The 18,257-nt window shown below is 42.7% G+C and overlaps 1 protein-coding gene across 38 annotated transcripts in view; it reads left to right on the top strand.

The window, feature by feature from the left end:
• Nucleotides 1-18,257, top strand: part of EPB41L3 (erythrocyte membrane protein band 4.1 like 3) — a 227,463-nt gene that overhangs the window by 117,772 nt on the left and 91,434 nt on the right. The window lies entirely within an intron of this gene.

The raw sequence follows: 18,257 nt of genomic DNA, 5'->3' as shown, positions 1-18,257 counted from the left end.
CTCCAGTATTCTTGCCTGGAGAATCCCAGGGACGGGGGAGCCTGGTGGGCTGCCGTCTATGGGGTCGCACAGAGTCGAACACGACTGAAGTGACTTAGCAGCAGCAGCCACTATGGAGAAAAATATGAAGGTTCCTCAGAAAACTAAAACTAGAATTACCATACCATCCAGAAGTCCCACTCCTGGGCATATATCCAGAGAAAGTGAAAGTCACTCAGTCATGTCTGACTCTTTGCAACCCCATGAACTGTCGTCTGCCAGGCTCCTCTGTCCATGGAATTCTCCAGGCAAGAAAACTGGAGTGAGTTGCCAGTTCCTTCTCCAGTAATCCAAAGAAAACTATAAAAAGATACATGCACTCCTATGTTCATAGCAGCACTATTCACAGTAACCAAGACACAGAGACAACCTAAATGTCCATGGACAGATGAATGGATCAGAAGATGTGGTATACCATTATACACGTGATAGATGCACTTAGAATGAAATATTGCCCAGCCATTAAAAAGAATGAAATAATGCCATTTGCAGCAACATGGATGGACCTAGAGATGATCATACCAAGTGAAGTGAGTCAGAAAGAGAAAGATAAATACTATGTGATGTGGAATCTAAAATATGAAACAGATAAACTTCTATATGAAACAGAAACAGACTCAGAGAGAAAAGACTTGTGGTTGCCAAGGGGGTTTGGGGTTGGTGAGGGAAGGGTTGGGAGTTTGGGATTAACAGATACAGACTGTTGGGTTGATCCCAAAATTTGTTTGGGTTTTTCCATAAGATGGTGCAGAAAAACCCAGATGGCCAGCAGAAAAGAAAAGAAAAGAAAAACCCAGATGAACATTTTGGCCATCCCAATATTATATATAGGATGGATAAACAAAAAGGTCCTACTGTATAGCACAGGGAACTATATTCAGCATCCTGTATATTCATCATCCTGCAATAAACCATAGTGGAAAAGAAAAAGTAGGCCAGGTCAAAAATAAGGTATCAGAGCCTTATGTTTTCAGGACTGAGCATATATTAAGAAATGTTACTGAATGGGTGGATAGTTCGGAATGAAGGGCGATTATAGAAAATGATTTGAATAATTATCTTACAAATGGAAACAAAGCAGACTAATGGCAGAACAACAGAAATCCTATTAGTAAAAATTTGCCCAAAGTGCTTTGGAATGGAAGGTGAGCAGCTTGGTGCTAGTGCCCCCAGTTAAGCATATTCAGTTAGGAGCCTGCGACTTGACTTTTTGATCTCCTTCAGCTCCTTTCAGGTGAGCATGATTCCCCAGTAGCAAACTGTGAAGTAGGAAGATTAATGCCTCCAGTCCTATTTACATTTCCAACTGTTCTTTCCTCTTGGTACATTGAACTCTGTTCCCTGCCAGTTCTCTATGTCTGAGTCTGTTTCTCGTAATGGGGTATGAGGAAATCCATGGAGAAAATAGAAAGATGAAAACACAAATACTCTGCAAAAGGTTTAGCGCAAATGGAAGAGATTTTAGTGGGAGGTGTGTCTTCTGCGATGGTCAGTGTTAATAAAATATTAGACTTAGTGAATTGGTCTTGTTTTCCCCATGACCAGGAGGAGAGCATAGCTTGCAAAGTGGTATATTTTTCTTTTTTCTTTTTTTGCTTGTTTTTTTTTCATGACTTTTGGAAGCTGAATGAAGAAGACAAAATATTTTTAGGACCTGATAAGGATTGTGTGTGTGTGTGTGTGTGTGTGTGTGTGTGTGTTAGTTGCTCAGTTGTGTCTGACTCTTTGTGACCCCCATGGACTGTACCCCACCAGATTCCTCTGTTCGTGGGATTCTCCAGGCAAGAATACTGGAGTGGGTTGCCATTCCCTTCTCCAGACCTGATAAGGATTAGACTCTAGTAATTATGATTTAATAGTTGTGGTTCCTAGATTACCCAGGACGCTTATTTTCACCATCTCCCTGGCTGATGGAGGGCCTCATTGTCCCGAGTAACCTTTGTCTGAATTCCTTTTCCTTATCTCCCTCCTGAGAGAGTCCTGAGAAGATAATTATCTCCCAGGCCCAGGTTTTCAGCGGAGTTCATGTAAGCAGGTTACTGGAAATGACAAGTGCACAGAAATGATATATGCGGCTGTGATTTTTTTGACAGACTAGCCAGGAGAGCGTTGAGCCTCTTCCTTAATTTGGTTTATTAATTATGAATAGATTAGCACTAGCGATCCTATAAAACTCTAAAGGAAAAGATAATATTTCTATAAATTTCAAAGAACTTTGCCCAAGTCCTCTTTGGATTTTAACAAAATTCATTTTTTTTTTAACTCCCTAATATTGGAGTACACTCTAACCAGGAAATAGTAACAACAGGAATTGATCCACTGGTTTAAAAAAGATGGTCCATTTATTGAATGCTTCCTATGTGTGTTGAGCTGTGTTAAATGCTACTCTATATACTTTATTTTATATAATTCCGGCAATCATAAGATGTATTTTATCTACATTTTATAACTGACTAAAACTGGATTCCTAGAGTTTGAGTAACTTACTGAAATTCACAGAGCTGCAGTAAGTGACAAAGCTCAAATTTTACATTATCCATTAGGTTTGAACACCTTAGCTAGAGATCAGTAACTGTTCCCAATTGGCAAAAGTGATTAACTTGAGCTTATTAATGTCTCCAAAGTATCTTAAATGTTAAGGTTGTTTTGCCTTTTTTTGGTTAACCCCCTTGAAAGAGAGGAGACTCCTTTCGGATCGTCAGTGCTGAATTTGAGGTGGCTGATGTTCAGTCAGTCACTCGGGTGGGTTATATTCTGCCTTTTGGACCTCATGCTGATGTTCTGGGTGAGCTTTGGTTGCTCCATGGTTCTTTACAAGTTTTGCCCTGGATGGATCTCCCTTCAGCAGAGCCTCATAAGGGAGACAGGTCTGGATGTGGGAGGGGTGGCTCATTCTTCACAGCACTTTTTTGGATATCGTGGACATTTTTGACATCTGGATCTTACACAGAAAGGAGTGCTCCTTTTTAGATAGACATGGAGCAGGTGTCTTCTGCATGAAACAGGGGTCCTGGTTAGTGTACAAGACACTCTGCCCTTGAATAGCATGGGTTGGAAGTACTCAGGTCCACTTACAGGCAGATTTTTTTTTTTTTTACTTTATTTTACTTTACAATACTGTATTTGTTTTGCCATACATTGACATGAATCCACCACGGGTGTACATGAGTTCCCAAACTACAGGCAGATTTTTTTCAGTGGTACATACTACTATTTTGGGGTTCCTGGTGGCTCAGCTGGTAAAGAATCCACCTGCAATGTAGGAGACCTAGATTCGATCCCTGGGCTGGGAGGATCCTCTGAAGAAGGGAATGGCAACACACTTCAGTATTTTTGCCTGGGAAATCCCACGGACAGAGGAGCCTGACGGGCTACAGTCCATGGGGTTGCAAAGAGTTGGACCTGACTGAGTGACTAACACAGCAACTTACTGCTGTTTCAGCTGAGGTTGGTTGAATCCAGGAATGCAGGACCCTGGATGCTCAGGAGGAACCCAGTGTACGGAGGGCTGACTATGGTTATGTGTGATGGGGCAGGGCCCCTGTCCCCTGCATTGTTCAAGGGTCGGCTGTGCTTTTAACTCTAGCCACACTCCTGGGTTGTGCGGTGGCCTGGTCTCCTTCAGCTCCAGCGTCCAGACTACCCTGCAGACTCCAGGCATTTGGGGACCATCTTCAGAGGTGGACTTGAGGAGGGGGAGTGTCTAAGAACATTCTGAGAAATTAATAAGAAAAACAACAATCACGATTGCTATAGTATATTGAGGACCTACTACATGCCAGGTGTTGTATATACATTTTTAGTCCTTATGGTGACCTCGTAAAATAGATGTTCACTCATTTAAAGATGAAGAACCTGAAATGCGAGAGGTGACGCTACCCAAGCACTCAAAATTAAAAGGAGACTGAACTAAATCTTAGCCCAGGTCTGGTTTTCTTGACATTCAGGATTGGGTAGATACGAGGGTTTTAGTCATGAGGGCTCTTCTTAAGTAAAACGTTGATAATCTGTGACCTCTTCTGTTAGGCAACCAAGACCCTGACTTAGGGTGAGAACTCAGCAATTTTTGTGGAATTGAATTGAAAGCACAGGCTCAGGGCTAGTAAGTGGTAAGATTTCATGAAGGCAAAATCTGAATGAGGTCTCTGAATTGTAATTAGCAGGGTTTTTCTTCCTCCCTTTTCTGTCCACCCCTCTCGTGTCTGTCAACTGTCCTCTCTTCATGGGGACCCCATTTCAATTTAAGGGAGGTGCTTTTTTGGAAAGAAGAGGAAGTAGGATTTCCTCAAAATTTAAGAAGTCAGTTGTTCTCAACCTTACTTCAGTCATCATCATCACTAATACACACAGATAATATTATTTCCATCAGTTGTTACTTAATAGTCTGTTGGAAAGAAGATTGAGCATGACTGAGGCAGAAGAATGTTAACTGTTGTGGGACAGACCTTGGAATGAATCTTGCTCTATTACTGAAGTGAAGGTCTTAACGTTTGAAAGCATACAGTCTGCACGTGCACTCTGTGTAAACCAGCGAAAGCAAAACAACGTGTACATACGGGAGATGTGAAACACAGGAAGGGTGCTTCGGCTTACACGGGCCAGAGTAAGCCGAAATTGAGGGCCTTGACGAAGGCCGATGACCTGTTGTGATCTGTTGTCATTTCTGCCTCCAGATAGAGTTGCTTAATAACTTGAGGGGCTTCCCTGATAGCTCAGTTGGTAAAGAATCCACCTGCAATGCAGGAGACCCCCGTTCGATTCCTGGGTCGGGAAGATCCGCTGGAGAAGGGATAGGCTACCCATTCCAGTATTCTTGTGGCTCAGCTGGTAAAGAATCTGCCTGCAGTGTGGGAGACCTGGGTTCGATCCCTGGGTTGGGAAGATCCCCTAGAGAAGGGAAAAGGTACCCACTCCAGTATTCTAGCCTGGAGGATTTCATGGACTGTATTGTCCATGGGGTCGCAAAGAGTCGGACACGCCTGAGCAACTTTCATTTTCACTTTTCGCTCTATAACTTTAGTGCTGTGAATTTTCTGATTGGGCCACTGATTAACAAACTTCAGTGTGGCGATTACCTGGGTGCTTATTAAAACTGCAGAAATGCTAGCTCACTATTCTCATTCCGGTCTGCATTTTAGAATCCCAGAGTGGCGTTTAAAAATTAGGTAGGCTTAAGACTGGCCACCAGGGATTCTGGTTGAATTGGTGGGCATTGAACCCAAGCATCTTGTGAGGAAGATTCTCTGCACCGGTGGTTAATTCTGAGGACTATGGAAATTTACCAGAGCCCCAGATGATTCTGATACATGTGCACATGGTCTGAGTATCGTCCTGTGCTTTAAGCCTTCACTGGTTTGCTTTATCTACTGAATGGTGGCACTGGGTTATATTAGTGGCGGGTAAATAGGCATATTTCTGAAGTGTTCAATTATTTTAGGACAAGTCCTTTAAAAAAAAAAAAGCCAATTTAAGATACTAGGATAGTCACCTAGCAGACAGATTATTTTAAAGATGCAATAAACATATTTTTAAGGGACTTTCCTGTGGTCCAGTGGTTATGAATCCCTTTTGCAATGCAGGTGACGCAGCTCCCATCCCTGGTCGGGGAACTAAAAGCCCACATGTCACAGAGCAACTGAACCTATGCACCCCAACTAGAGAGTCTGTGCGCCACAGCAAAGACCTGATGCAGCCAAAAAACCCCACATACCTTTAAGAAACAATGCTTTGGGAATCCCCTGGCAGTCCAGCGGTTAAGACTTCACCTTCCAATGGAGAGGGGTTGTGGGTTTGATCCCAGGTAGGGGAGCTAAGACCTCACACGCCTCAGGGCCAGAAAACCAAAGCATAAAACAGAAGCAATATTGTAACACATTCAATAAAAGCTTTAAAAATGGTCCATATCAAAAAAATCTTTTTGGAAGAGAAGCAGCAATATTTTGTTGATTTGTTTTCTTCTGGTTATATAAATCATACTTTTGTACAAACTCTGAGAAAGACAGAGTTGGCCATCTAGAAATGATCTCTCAGCATTGTGGTTTCTCTCTTACACACGTCTTCGCTTGGTGAGCCTAAATGTTGGAAGCCGCAGGCTTCGTCCACAGCCTCTCCAGGGTTAGTCATTAGCGCTACCCTCTCCAGCTGTCTGGCTTCTGTCGCTCGCCCATTGCTTCCAGCAGAAAGCATTGCTTCCCTGCTGTCAGAGAACAGTTTAATCTATCTTCCTCTGTCCTTTCATTTTTCCTACCCTACTTCAGAAGCATCAGTGGCTCAGCTGGTGAAGGATCATGCTGTAATGTGGGAGACCTGCGTTCGATCCCTGGGTTGGGAATATCCCCTGGAGAAGGGAAAGGCTACCCACTCCAGTATTCTGGCCTGGGAAATCCCTTGGACGGAGGAGCCTGGCGGGCTACAGTCCAAGGGGTCACAAAGAGTTAAACATGACTTAGGGACTAACCACCAACAAGAGTAATTTTCACAACCTGACCCTGGCAGAGTCTGCTTTGAGAAAACCCTTTTTTATTGTAGCTTCTTTATGTATAAAGCTGCCAGTTAGATTTAGTTTGCTTTCACTTTCAACAGACAAGTGAAAGGATTTAAAACTAATTTCATTGTGAAAAGTGCAGTAATTAAAATTATCAACATTTGAAGTGAAGCAGGTTTGCCTGTGATTAAACCTTTTCTGGAGACCTAGACTGTAAAGAATGTAGGTAAATTTTTAAAGATGAACTTCGATTCAACCTTTCTGTTTTTCTTCAAATTTATTTTTGTCTGTAGGGTTTTAAGTTAATCCCCATTGAACTGGAAATGTGTGGATTTAACAATTGAAAGAGCTGTTTATTGGCTTAGTTCCCCCTTAGAGAAAAAGCATATAAATGAAACAGCACACCTGTAGCCATTCAGTCTTGTTTTAGTACATTGGGTGGGAAATTCAATCCCCCTAATTGGAATCTGGAATGCTGGAGAAGACTGTTAATGAGAGTCCCTTGGTCTGCAAGCAGATCAAACCAGTCAGTCCTAAAGGAAATCAACCCTGAATATTCATTGGAAGGACTGATGCTAAAGCTGAAGCTCCAATACTGAAGCCACCTGATGCGAAGAGCTGACTCACTGGAAAAGACCCTGATGCTGAGAAAGATTGAGGGCAAGAGAAGAAGGGAGTGACAAAGGATGAGGTGGTTGGATGGCATCCCCGACTCAGTGGACGTGAGTTGGAGCAAACTCAGGAGATGGTGAAGGGCTAGGAAGGCTGGCATATTGCAGTCCATGGGGTCGCAAATAGTTGGACACGACTAAGCGATTGAACAACAGCAGATCAGAATCTGCCATTAGAAGGCAGCTCCACTGGGCTGTGTTTTTATCTGCTGAGTCACCTGAGGGGGGGGGGGGCAGGAGGGATGGTGGCTGAGCCAGTCTCTGAAAGCTTTAATTACAAAGGATTCGAGGTGCAAATGGAGAACCTCTTCAGTGCTACAGGCACCAAGGGAACAGCCCTGGAGTAAAGAATCCTCTTATCGCTCCTTCAGAAAACTGGACCAGACACTGTCTCTAAGCAGCTCATCTGTGTGCCAGGGAGGTCTTTTAAGAACATTCTTTGTAGTCTCCTTCCATTGCTAGCATAGAGATAAAAGCTAATGCATTATGGTAAGAAACAGAATAATTCAGTACTTGGCCTCACATTTGAATTGAAGTTTGCAAAGACTCAACAACCTGTCAAAACTCCCAAATGTAGAAGGATCCAGAATGCCAGAGAAGCTCCCATTTCCTCTCTTACAAGAGTTCTGAACACTTAATTAATGGGGTGGGGGTAGGGGGTGGGGCAGAGACTCTATGATATGGAACTGTGGTGAAAACCAAATTCTATTAATTTGGCTTTGGAATACCTAAGTGTCAAGACAATGTCAGGATTAAAAAGGGAAGCTGGTCGAATTTAGCATATTCTACTCGGGGAAGAGCTGAGAGCCTTCAACTTGTATTTGTTTCTGTTCTTGGCAATAAACCACAAAAACAGCCCCGGGTTTTAGGAGTCAGACTCGATTGGATCTGAGTTCCCAAGACATTGTTTGTAGACGCGGGACTTAGAGGTTCAGTCATTGTTCACACGTAGGCATTGTTGCAGGGTGGGTTCCAGACACACAATAAAGCATGTCACACAAGTTTTTTGGTTTCCCAGTGCCCTTAAAAGTTACGCTTATACTACACTGTAGCCTGTTAAGTGTGCAATGGCATTATGTCTTAAAAATACTATACAAAACTTAACTAAAGACACTTTATTATTAAAAAGTGCTAACCACTATCTGAGCCTTCAGTGAGTCATAATAGTAATATTAAAGATCACTTATTACATTGTTGTTAACCTCAGGTTCAACTGCTCACCATTCAAAACCAATCATTTGAGAAGCGTCAGTAGAAAGGAAAAGCGCTTTAAGCAGACAAGTCAGCAATCTGGGGAGAAGGTGGTCTCTTGTCCACAGACCAACTACGGAGATTCTGCTTAGCCATGATAGTGGTAGTTTGAATCACTTGTTGTTCAGTTGCTAACTTATGTTCGACTCTTGGATCCCATGGACTGCAGCATGTCAGGCTCCCCTGTCCTTCACTATCTTCCAGAGTTTGCTCAAATTCAGGTCCATTGAGTCAGTGATGCTATACCTAACCATCTCATCTTCTGTCGCCCCCTTTTCCTCACTTATATGGGAGGATAAGTGAATCACTTAGATGGGGCATTTCTTTTGGGTTTCCTTCGGCCAGTCATCTTTCTTTGCCCAGTTCTGAGTCTGTGTTTGGTTCATCTCCAGGTCCTTCCACGTGTACATGCACCTCTTTAGTCAAGATGGATTCCAGCGAAGAGGGCTTTGGGTAGGTTGGCATCACTCCTTTCTGACCTCCACAGCGCCTTTCTGTTCGTGTGTAGTCAGGAAGGCCTCCCTGACCTTGACTTTCTTGAGAGTGAGGAATGTGTGATCTTGTTATCTGGCCAGGGTTCAGCTGCTTCTCCTCTTCAGCTTAGAGTATCTGTGCACAGAGGACAGATTCTAGCTTTTCAGCTTGGGCCTGTCTATCTCCTGCCTCAATCCCTAAAGTGCTGACAACTCTAAAGAAAAGCCTGAACCCTGGCTTCTCGGCCAGGTACCCCCAGATACCAGAGGGGATGTTGTCCCTCACTGAGTGCAGAGGTTGGGAGTTTTAGCCATGACCTTTTCCCTGTTTTGAAAACGCATGGTTCTAAGGGAGAGAGACCCATTTCAGAAAGAGCTGGGGAGCTCTCCTGGGTGGTGGTTTAACGGCGCAGAGTCTGACTCTGTTTTAATTTATTCACTCTCTCTGGTTCACACCTCATTTCTCACAGATGCAGAATCAGATGCTGGGTGGTAGAGAAATATGCTCCCTATTTAAGGTGCCAAAGATATCTTTTTGCTAATAAGTTCCTCGTCGAGGCAGAATTGGCCAGAAGAAACACGCCATCTCCTTTTCTTTCCTGTTTAGATTGTAGCCGTGGAATTCTGAAAAGTTTCAAACAGTGGAGTCGGACAGTATGTTGTTGGTGTCTTGTCCATTTGAGGCCCTCCACGAACAACACTTTCAAAGTTGGAGCTGATTACAGTCTAGGCTCAAATGGATATTTGAGGTTAAAGCCACTATCAGTGGAAAGTCGCAAATTGTTGAGAATCTAGAAGCAGGGTCAGTACCATTCATATTTTCTCTAAAAGCAACAATGATCTTTTTTTTGTTTTCCAGAAATAATTTGGTAACCTGGTATAGAATTCTAAGAGCTTGCAGTCGATTAGAAACTAAAATTGTGATGTTATATATATATATATATATACACACACACACATACACATATATAGAGATAAATTAAGTAGTAAAGATAAGTGCATAAAGACAAGTAAGTAGTAGGGAAAATAGTCTATAAACCAAAATGTAATGTTACAGAAGTTTAAATTTATTAATGTTTGATTTGCAATGAGTGAAGGAATAAAGGAGCATTGTGGAATTGTAGATGATCACATAAAAGAATGGCTTTGAAAAGCTCTCCAGTTCTGAAATAGGGACAGAAGGCTAAGGGTAGGTTTAATTGCTATCACTGAAATGCAGAACTTGTGTAGAATAAAGAGGTCTTATCCGAAGCAGAAACTCAGACTAAAACGCAAAAAACTCATTTCTCCGTTTGGGTGCATCAGGTCTTAGTTGCTGCACGAGGGATCTTTGTTGTGTGGGCTCAGTTGCTGCACAGCATGTGGGATCTTAGTTCAGCAACCACCGATCAAACCCGCATGCCCTGCATTGCAGGGTGAGTTCTCAACCTCTGAACTTCCAAGGAAGTCCTCCAGAACTCAGATTTAATTGTTGGCCAGTGGTGGTTATTATATGACCTTGGGCAAGTATGACTTCCCCGCCTCCATCTGTCCTGGGAGGCACCATCCACTGCATACCTTGGGTTCCCTGTGAACAAGTTCCTTTACTTTCTCAAGCACCACACCCTGTTAATTACAAAATATTAGGGAAAGCACAGAAAGGCGATGAGAAATTACTCCAAACTCAGGAACCTGCTATGCATTTTGCAAATTGAATCTTCCTTTGAGGAAGCCACAAGGCAGTATTTTCTAATATTGGCATAGAGGTGAGAGTTAAGAAGCAAATAATGCTGTTTGAATGGCGATCCACACACACAGGATATAATGCCAATTTCTTCCTTAGAAAGAATGATTTATGCTTAGCAGTAAATGAAGAGAATGTTGCTAAATTTAGCTTGCTCTCTTAGACTTCCCAGGATTCATATTGACATAAGGGCTGTCTTTTTGCCCTTTCTGATGTATTTCATTGGTGGCTGAAATTTCCATTTTGATTTAATTTTTTCCCTATCACCCCAAGGGTTCTGTGGGAGCATCTCTGGCTGAGGGAAATGAAGCCGTGGTCAGTCCTGAACTCTGTTTCAGTGATAGGGAACACAAATGCATGGCTGTAAACAGAGTTCGTAGGAAACAGAATTCAAATATTCTAACTCCTAAAAATAAATAGATGTGCTTGGCACTTTCTTATCACAGGAAAGCTCCTTAAAATATATCTGCTGTGCATTGACTAATACATTCAAATGCTTGTCCAAGTGAAAAAAATGTAAATATGTTGTGAAAAGCGCTGCTCTGTGTTTGGTAAGGTGGTTCTAGATCCAACCTGGGCAAGAGAAGGTTCATAGGTCAACAACTTAGTCATTTAAGTTAAACCCTTTGATAGGAGCAGAAGTGTTCTACAAACTTACTAGCACCTCTTTGCTGACAATGACAGCGTCTTGGTGATAATCACATTAAAATCTCATGGAGACTGAAATTCTTAGCCAGGTTATGTGTGAAATGAGCGTATAGGTCCAGATGCCCTTTAGCTATGAGCTCGGTACCCAAATGAAGTCTAGAAAGCCATGCTCTACGCCCAGGGCCAAACCTTTTCTGTGTTAATCTGCTTTGCTAGGAAGACTGGAGCTGTCACTTAGACCAGAAGAAGACATTCATTACACATGCAGCCAGCCGTTGCGTCTCACCTGAATGTGCTTAGAAACGATGGATAATGCTGTTGGGTTCCCTGAAGATCTGCATTAGAGATGCGGCAGCGCCCAGAAGAAGGACTGAAGCCTCATCTTTGCGTGTGGCTGGGCTCCCTGCCTAATGAGCGCATAGTGTGTGGGCTTCTCACTCCCAGGGGTCCCCGTGCTTATAAGAGACCTAACAATGCTAAGCGGTTGTGTCTCCCAGCTAGCCCATCTCCCCTGCCTGCACGAGGCTCAGATCATAGCTTCCAATACCCTAGAAGGCACCCCTGCCCTTCCTTCATCTCCTCCCAGCATCTTCTCTCACCTGGACGACTGTAACCTGCTCACTGCTCCCCCTGCTCCCATCCTGGCTCCCTCACTCCAAACCCAGCATGGTCTTTCTCTCTCTAAAAAAAAAAAAAAAAAAAGCCCACTTCTTTCTTTCTTTCTTGTTGGCTGCACTGGATCTTCATTGCAGTGCACGGGCTTTCTCTAGGTGCAGCAAACGCAGGCTACACTGTAGTGGCGGTGCACGGGCTTCCCTTGTGGAGCACACGCTCTAGAGTGTTTCGGCTGTTTTAGTTGTGGCTCAGGGGCTTAGTTGATCCCCAGCAGGTGGAATCCTCCCAGATCAGGGATCGAACCCTGTCCCCTGCATTGTCAGGCAGATTCTTAACCACTGGACCATCAGGGAAGGCCCTGAGTCGTCTCTTAAAAAGCATCAATAAGACCCTCTGACTGCTCTCCTTAAAATTCTCCACTGCCTTTAAAATAAAACCCAGCTTCATATGCTGGCTTAGCAAGGCCCCAAACCCCACTTACATCACCTACTTCATGGTGGCCCTCTCCCTGCACCTTCTGAGTCCCAGCTCCCGACACCAGCTTTTTGTTCCTCAGCCATGGGCTTCTCATTGCAGTGGCTTCTCTGTTGTGGAGCACAGGCTCATTTCATCCTTAGAGCCTGGGCACTAGGCTTCTGGAAGGCATGGTCCCAGCCCCCGTGCCTGATATTGGAATGTCCCCTCCCTGGAGAAGCCCTGCGGGACCACCCAGCGTCAGCAGCCACCCACCCACTTGGTGTGTGCTCTGACTCTCTGTGGCCCCATGGACTGTAGCCCACGAGGCTCCTCTGTTCATGGGACTCTCCAGGCAAGAATACTGGAGTGGGTTGCCATTTCATCCTCCAGGGGATCTTCCCAACCCAGGGACTGAACCCAAGTCTCTTGTGTCTCTTGCATTGCAGGCAGGTTCTCCACCACGTGCCATCTGGGAAGCCCCACCCAACTTCAGATTCACTCATCTAATACCGCCTCCCTGGGGCTGACATCTTTCATTTCTCTGTCTCTTCCAATTAGAAGGCAGGCTCCCCTAGAGCAGAGACTTGTTTGTCTTCATCTCATGTGTCCCCAGGCCTCACATTCAGCACATGTTTGTGGAAGGGATGGATTCATGAACAAAACAATGACATAGCCAGTATTTCTAACCTTAGCTGATAAATGCCCAAGCAGAAACAGAGAGACTTGGCCACTATGTGCAGCTGCGTCATTTCTGAATGTACAATATCCTTGGAAGTATCCAAGCAATCTCTCGGACCCTTTGGGCCCCTTTCCCCACTGTCTGGAGTTCAGGAATCCAAGTTTGGAGCCGTCCTTGCTTTTAACACAAGGGTCGTAGTGCAGGGGTACTCGAGCAGAACTGAGATTGCTTGTTCTGCCACTTGCTTTATAGACAGACCTCACTTGCCAGCAGCTTCATTGTCTCGGGAACTCGGCCTCTCCTCCCATCAGTGGTGTCACTGAATTCTGTTAAACTCCTTTACCAGCACAAGTCCCCTTTCCTCTAGAGGGGGAGCCAGCTGTTCCCTTGGTTTTATAGAAATGTATTCAGAGGACTGTGGAAGCTACACAGTATCCTGGTATTTCAAAGATATATTGGAATTTTATACCCCGGCATTTCCCATCAGTTGGATTTCAAAATGTGGACACATGTTGATAAAATGGACACTTCCATAATCACCATATCTATTTTCTTTTTTAAAACTTTTTATTTTGTGTTGGGGTATAACCGATTAACAATGCTGTGATAGTTTCAGGTGAACAGCATAGAGACTCCGCCATCCCCGCCGTCCATAGACATGTTTCCATTTTCCCCCAAACTCCCCTCCCGTCCAGGCTACCACATAACATTGAGCAGAGTTCCCTGTGCTATATACAGTATATCCTTGTTGGCCATACATTTTAAATTCTGTTTTCTAAACTGTATTTGTTTTTCTGCTCACACATAGAGGTAAGCATCTTTGAACTTGAAAAGCTAAAAAGTTGCTGAAAAAATTATTTAGGGTTTTCAAGTATATTCAGTAAACTAAGAGATTATTTCAGTTTTTTAGGATTATCTGGTTAATGTCTTGCTTTGGTGAATTAAATCAAACTTGAAGAGAGTCAGATAGCTGATGAAGCCTTGCACTTGTACAGTGGCCAGGAGGCTGGTTTTCCCACCAGAGTGTGAGCAGTTGCTGCCCTAGGAGCTTCCTGTTCTTGGAGATCAGTTAGTCTCCGTCCTCACTTAAAGGACAAAATTTCCTTAGACCTCATTGTTAATGGGCTTCCCTGGTGGCTCAGCAGTAAAGAATCCTCCTGCCAATGCAGGAGACTGGGGTTCGATCCCTGAGTTGGGAAGTTCCCCTGGAGAAGGAAATGGCAACCCAATCCGGTATTCTTGCCTGGGAAATCCCATGGACAGAGGAGCCTGGCAGGCTACAATCCATGGGGTCACAGAGAGTCAGACACAACTGAGTGACTACAGCCACCGCCACCATCATGCTGTTCATACAACAGGATCTCAGGTTTCAGGAATCCTAGAATTTCAGCCTCTTAGAACAGAAGGAGAAGCCAGGTTCTTTGAGGTCACAGAACCTGTGGGAGGGTTGAGGGTGGTTGCTGCATGGCTGCCTGCCCCTCAGCGTCCTGCCTCATCCTTGCTCTTATTTGTCCCGATTCCCCTTGTGTCTTCTTGAAGTAGCCTGTGATCTTTGATTGCTTCTAAAGCTAGTCCTTTAACTTGAGGTTGAAGGTTAGCGATTATCTTTTTTACCCAAGGTGACTTCCCATGAGCCTGCCCCGCGGGCTGGTGGACAACTCTTGGCTTGAAGCAGATTTCCCGCAGATAAGAAAATTCAGTGACATTTTATTAAAAGATACAAACCTAGGATTTTTCCTGTAGGAGAACGTTAATTACTGCTTGAGCCTTTTTTTTTTTTTTTAAATAATTCTTTCCAGAACATGACTGTAAAGAAGAGTAGAGAGGTAGCCATCCTGGAGGAGCGAAGATGGGGTTGCAGAGGGTAGAATGCAAGGTCAGGAGCAGTTGTTAGGTGTGTGTGGCTGTGTTTAGTGGATACTGGGGCTTTTTTTTTTTTTTTAATGCAAATAGACTCCACTATAATTACCATTTCTTTTGGGAGTCATGGAATAAATACAGCCTTGAAAAGAGGCATCATGGAATACAGTTTGTTTCTTGAAAAGATAAAGAAGGCTTCTCTCACCATCATCCCAGTGCATGTAGTGAAAGTCCTTATACCAGTTTTGAAGATTTAGAGTTTCTAGGATTCCAAACTTTTTTAAGCTGAAGCAGAACACAGTTAACAAGGTAAATTTAATATAGAGAAAAGGCACAGTTTAGCCAAAGCTGAGCATAAGCGTTTTGTGCCACTTTCTGTTTGTGATCACAGGTGATGCTGTTCCTTCCAGTCACCGAATGGTTGCTAATTATAGGTCATACAAAATTAATCTATCAGAAGAGAAGGGAGCAATAGTCATCTTTAGTGAGTTGGCAAGGATAATGTGCAATTTTAAATGGCAGGGGTCATCTAGGAAAGCAAAGAATCGAGTATAAGAAAAAGAAAAACAAAAGCACTGTAAAAATCATGGAAATCTAATACTAAAGAATGTTTTGGCACTTGGGTTTGATGGAGATGTACATTATAGAATTATTAAACTAATGACCTAAAGTAAGAAGGACCATATTAAGAAGCTTTGATTTTAGTTGTTTGCCATTGAAAAATCAGTTTATTGCTCACTTATATTGGCATGTGAATAGGGAAGGAAGACTATTTTCAAAGTTCTGAAATTGAATTTACAGGTTGAGGCCATTGATACAGTTTGCTCATAGGTGCAATTTGACCTTATGCCCTCTCAGATATTGGAATTAAATAGTGATTCTAGTGAGATTCCAGAATTTTAAAACCGTACATTTTTAAAGTTTCTTACTTTCTGTCTCTCAATAGCAAGGAAATTTTATTTTATTAATATTAATCAAAAAATAGCAATGATTTGTATTTCTTTTATTATATATTTAGTGTTAGGGGAAATGATATGACGAGGAAATATTTGACAAGGGCGTAGGATTTTATTTGAAGAGCAGTTCTATGATAAATGTGATATATGCCAGGTCAGGTATTAGTTATTCCTAGGCAGAAAATAATGGTAGGTTATTTCACTATTTAAATAGCAGATAGGTGATTCCTGGGCTCTGTCCATTTTGCATTTTTATTCAGCCTTTGTGGAGCTGGCTCTTTGCCTTAGGGACAAGACATGGAATTAAAGACAAAAACCAGGTGCTGAGTGATTTCATGGCTAGAATAGTAGCAGTCAAAATTGGGATATTTCATTATGAGTTTTACTTTTCTATTTCATGTAGAGTGAATCCCAGGCTAATTTTATGTTTAGAGAGATTTTTATCTTAACACATATTTGAGAAGATTTGCAGCTTAGAGAGTGAAGAACCTGCCTGCAATGCAGGAGATCCCAGGTTCGATTCCTGGATTAGGAAGATCGCCTGCAGAAGGGACTGGCAGTTCACTCCAGTATTTTTACCTGGACTATCCCATGGACACAGGAGCCTGACAGACTATAGTTCATGGGGTTGCAAAGAATCAGACTCAACTAAGCAACTAACATACTTTCAAGTCTAGAGTACATTCATATGAGCTGTATATACCACAGTTACATGTGTGGGAAAAAACGCTTACATTTAAAAAATAGTAAGGAAATCCGGAGAAGATAGTCAGAGAGGTGGCAGGGGGTTACAACATGTTTATCTCTGCTTCTAAACCAAGAGCAGGGCTTGACTCATATCTGGTACTCCCTGAAGGTTGGGCAAGTTGAACTGATTATTAGAATGACTCCTCCCCTTTTAAAAGAAAGAATTCTGCTATAGTCTCTGAATTACACAATCACCACCTCTCCCTCCCCCTCCACTGTTTTTTCTGTAGACTTGACACTTTGTATTATAAGCTTAAAAATGAGAATATCATATTTACCTTCAAGATTTGCTTGAAAATATAAAATGTAAGAAGGAAAAAAAATGTATTAGTTTTATGTAGATCCCTGGGTGGCCCTGCACTTGGACTTGGTATTTACGTTTACATGGTAACTAAGCAAATGCCAGGTTGACAGGTCTTTTATTCAACAGGCAGAATAGCTGGTGATGGTTAAAAGTAACCTAAAATAGAAAGCACCACATTTAGTTTATAAAGATAGATTAGTATTTATAATGTCTCCCTCTTCAAAGTGTTAACCATCTTCCCATGTGTATTGTAAGAATAGGAATTAAATGATGGTTTTACTATGGTGTTTTATTAGGCATACAAATTCTACACCATATGAGCAGGTGTACTATTTGCTTAAAGTGTGACACTAATTCTTTGCTTGAGATATTTTTACCATAAAATTGGGATTAGGAAGGGAAATTATATGATGACCTGCAGTATTCATTTTTGAAATATTTACCATACACCTGAGATGAGAAATTGCTTAAAATTACATGGTGACCAGTGGTATAGCAGCTCTCTTGCTTAGAGCAAAAAAACGGCTTTAACTAGAGCAGCATGTCTATTAGTAGTAGGGAAAAGGTAACAGCAGGGAATAGCTTATTTAGATGTGATCATGCTCAGTTCTCCCACTTGGCAGATGTGGAAACTGAGGCACAAAATACTAGTGTCTTGAAAAGTAAGTTATAAGAACATGGCGGTTTTATTTTAGAGCGTCTTTTTTAGGATGTAAGAGCAGATTATTCTGTATCAAGATCTGTTGTTTGAGTTTCTGATGGAATATGAGATAGACTTCTCCTTCAGCACTCAAGGGAAATGAGGGGGAGCTGAGAAGAAACCTTTGAGAGTGAACTTGTGATGAGCAGGAGAGGGGATGCTTTCTGGCTTCTCTCCAGCCATGGCCAGGGCTGGTGTGGTCCAGTGTGAGACAGGACCGGCAATACTTAAGAAGCTGCTGTTGTACTGTGGTCGCTCTTTCAGAAGGGCATAACAGTTATGGGACATTACAGAGGAAAGACATTTGTTCCAGGAAGAATGGATGGATTCAGGGCTGTGGAGGGGCAGAGCGGGGTCCCTGGGGATGAGGAGAGAGTGAGAAATTATTCCATTATTAGATAGATATTAGATTAGATATTAGATAGATAGATATCCTTCCCAGAGACTAAAATGTGTCTTCAGCTGATACTGCAAATTCATGTTTCTGAAATTAAACATCTAAGTTAGGTAATTATTAGGATGGTAGTGTCATTTCCCTGTCATCTGTGGTGAAAATCTAATAGGGAAACCCGTGATGGCCCCAAATCAACTTGACTACTAGTTAAATGTGCATTTTGCGCCGTCGACGGGCACCCTTGCCAGTGGTGAACT

This window comes from Ovis aries, chromosome 23 (genome assembly GCF_016772045.2).
Source record: "Ovis aries strain OAR_USU_Benz2616 breed Rambouillet chromosome 23, ARS-UI_Ramb_v3.0, whole genome shotgun sequence".
Lineage (NCBI taxonomy): Eukaryota > Metazoa > Chordata > Mammalia > Artiodactyla > Bovidae > Ovis > Ovis aries.
The sequence above is the reverse complement of the archived record's forward strand: the minus strand, read 5'-3'. Positions and strand labels throughout refer to the sequence as shown.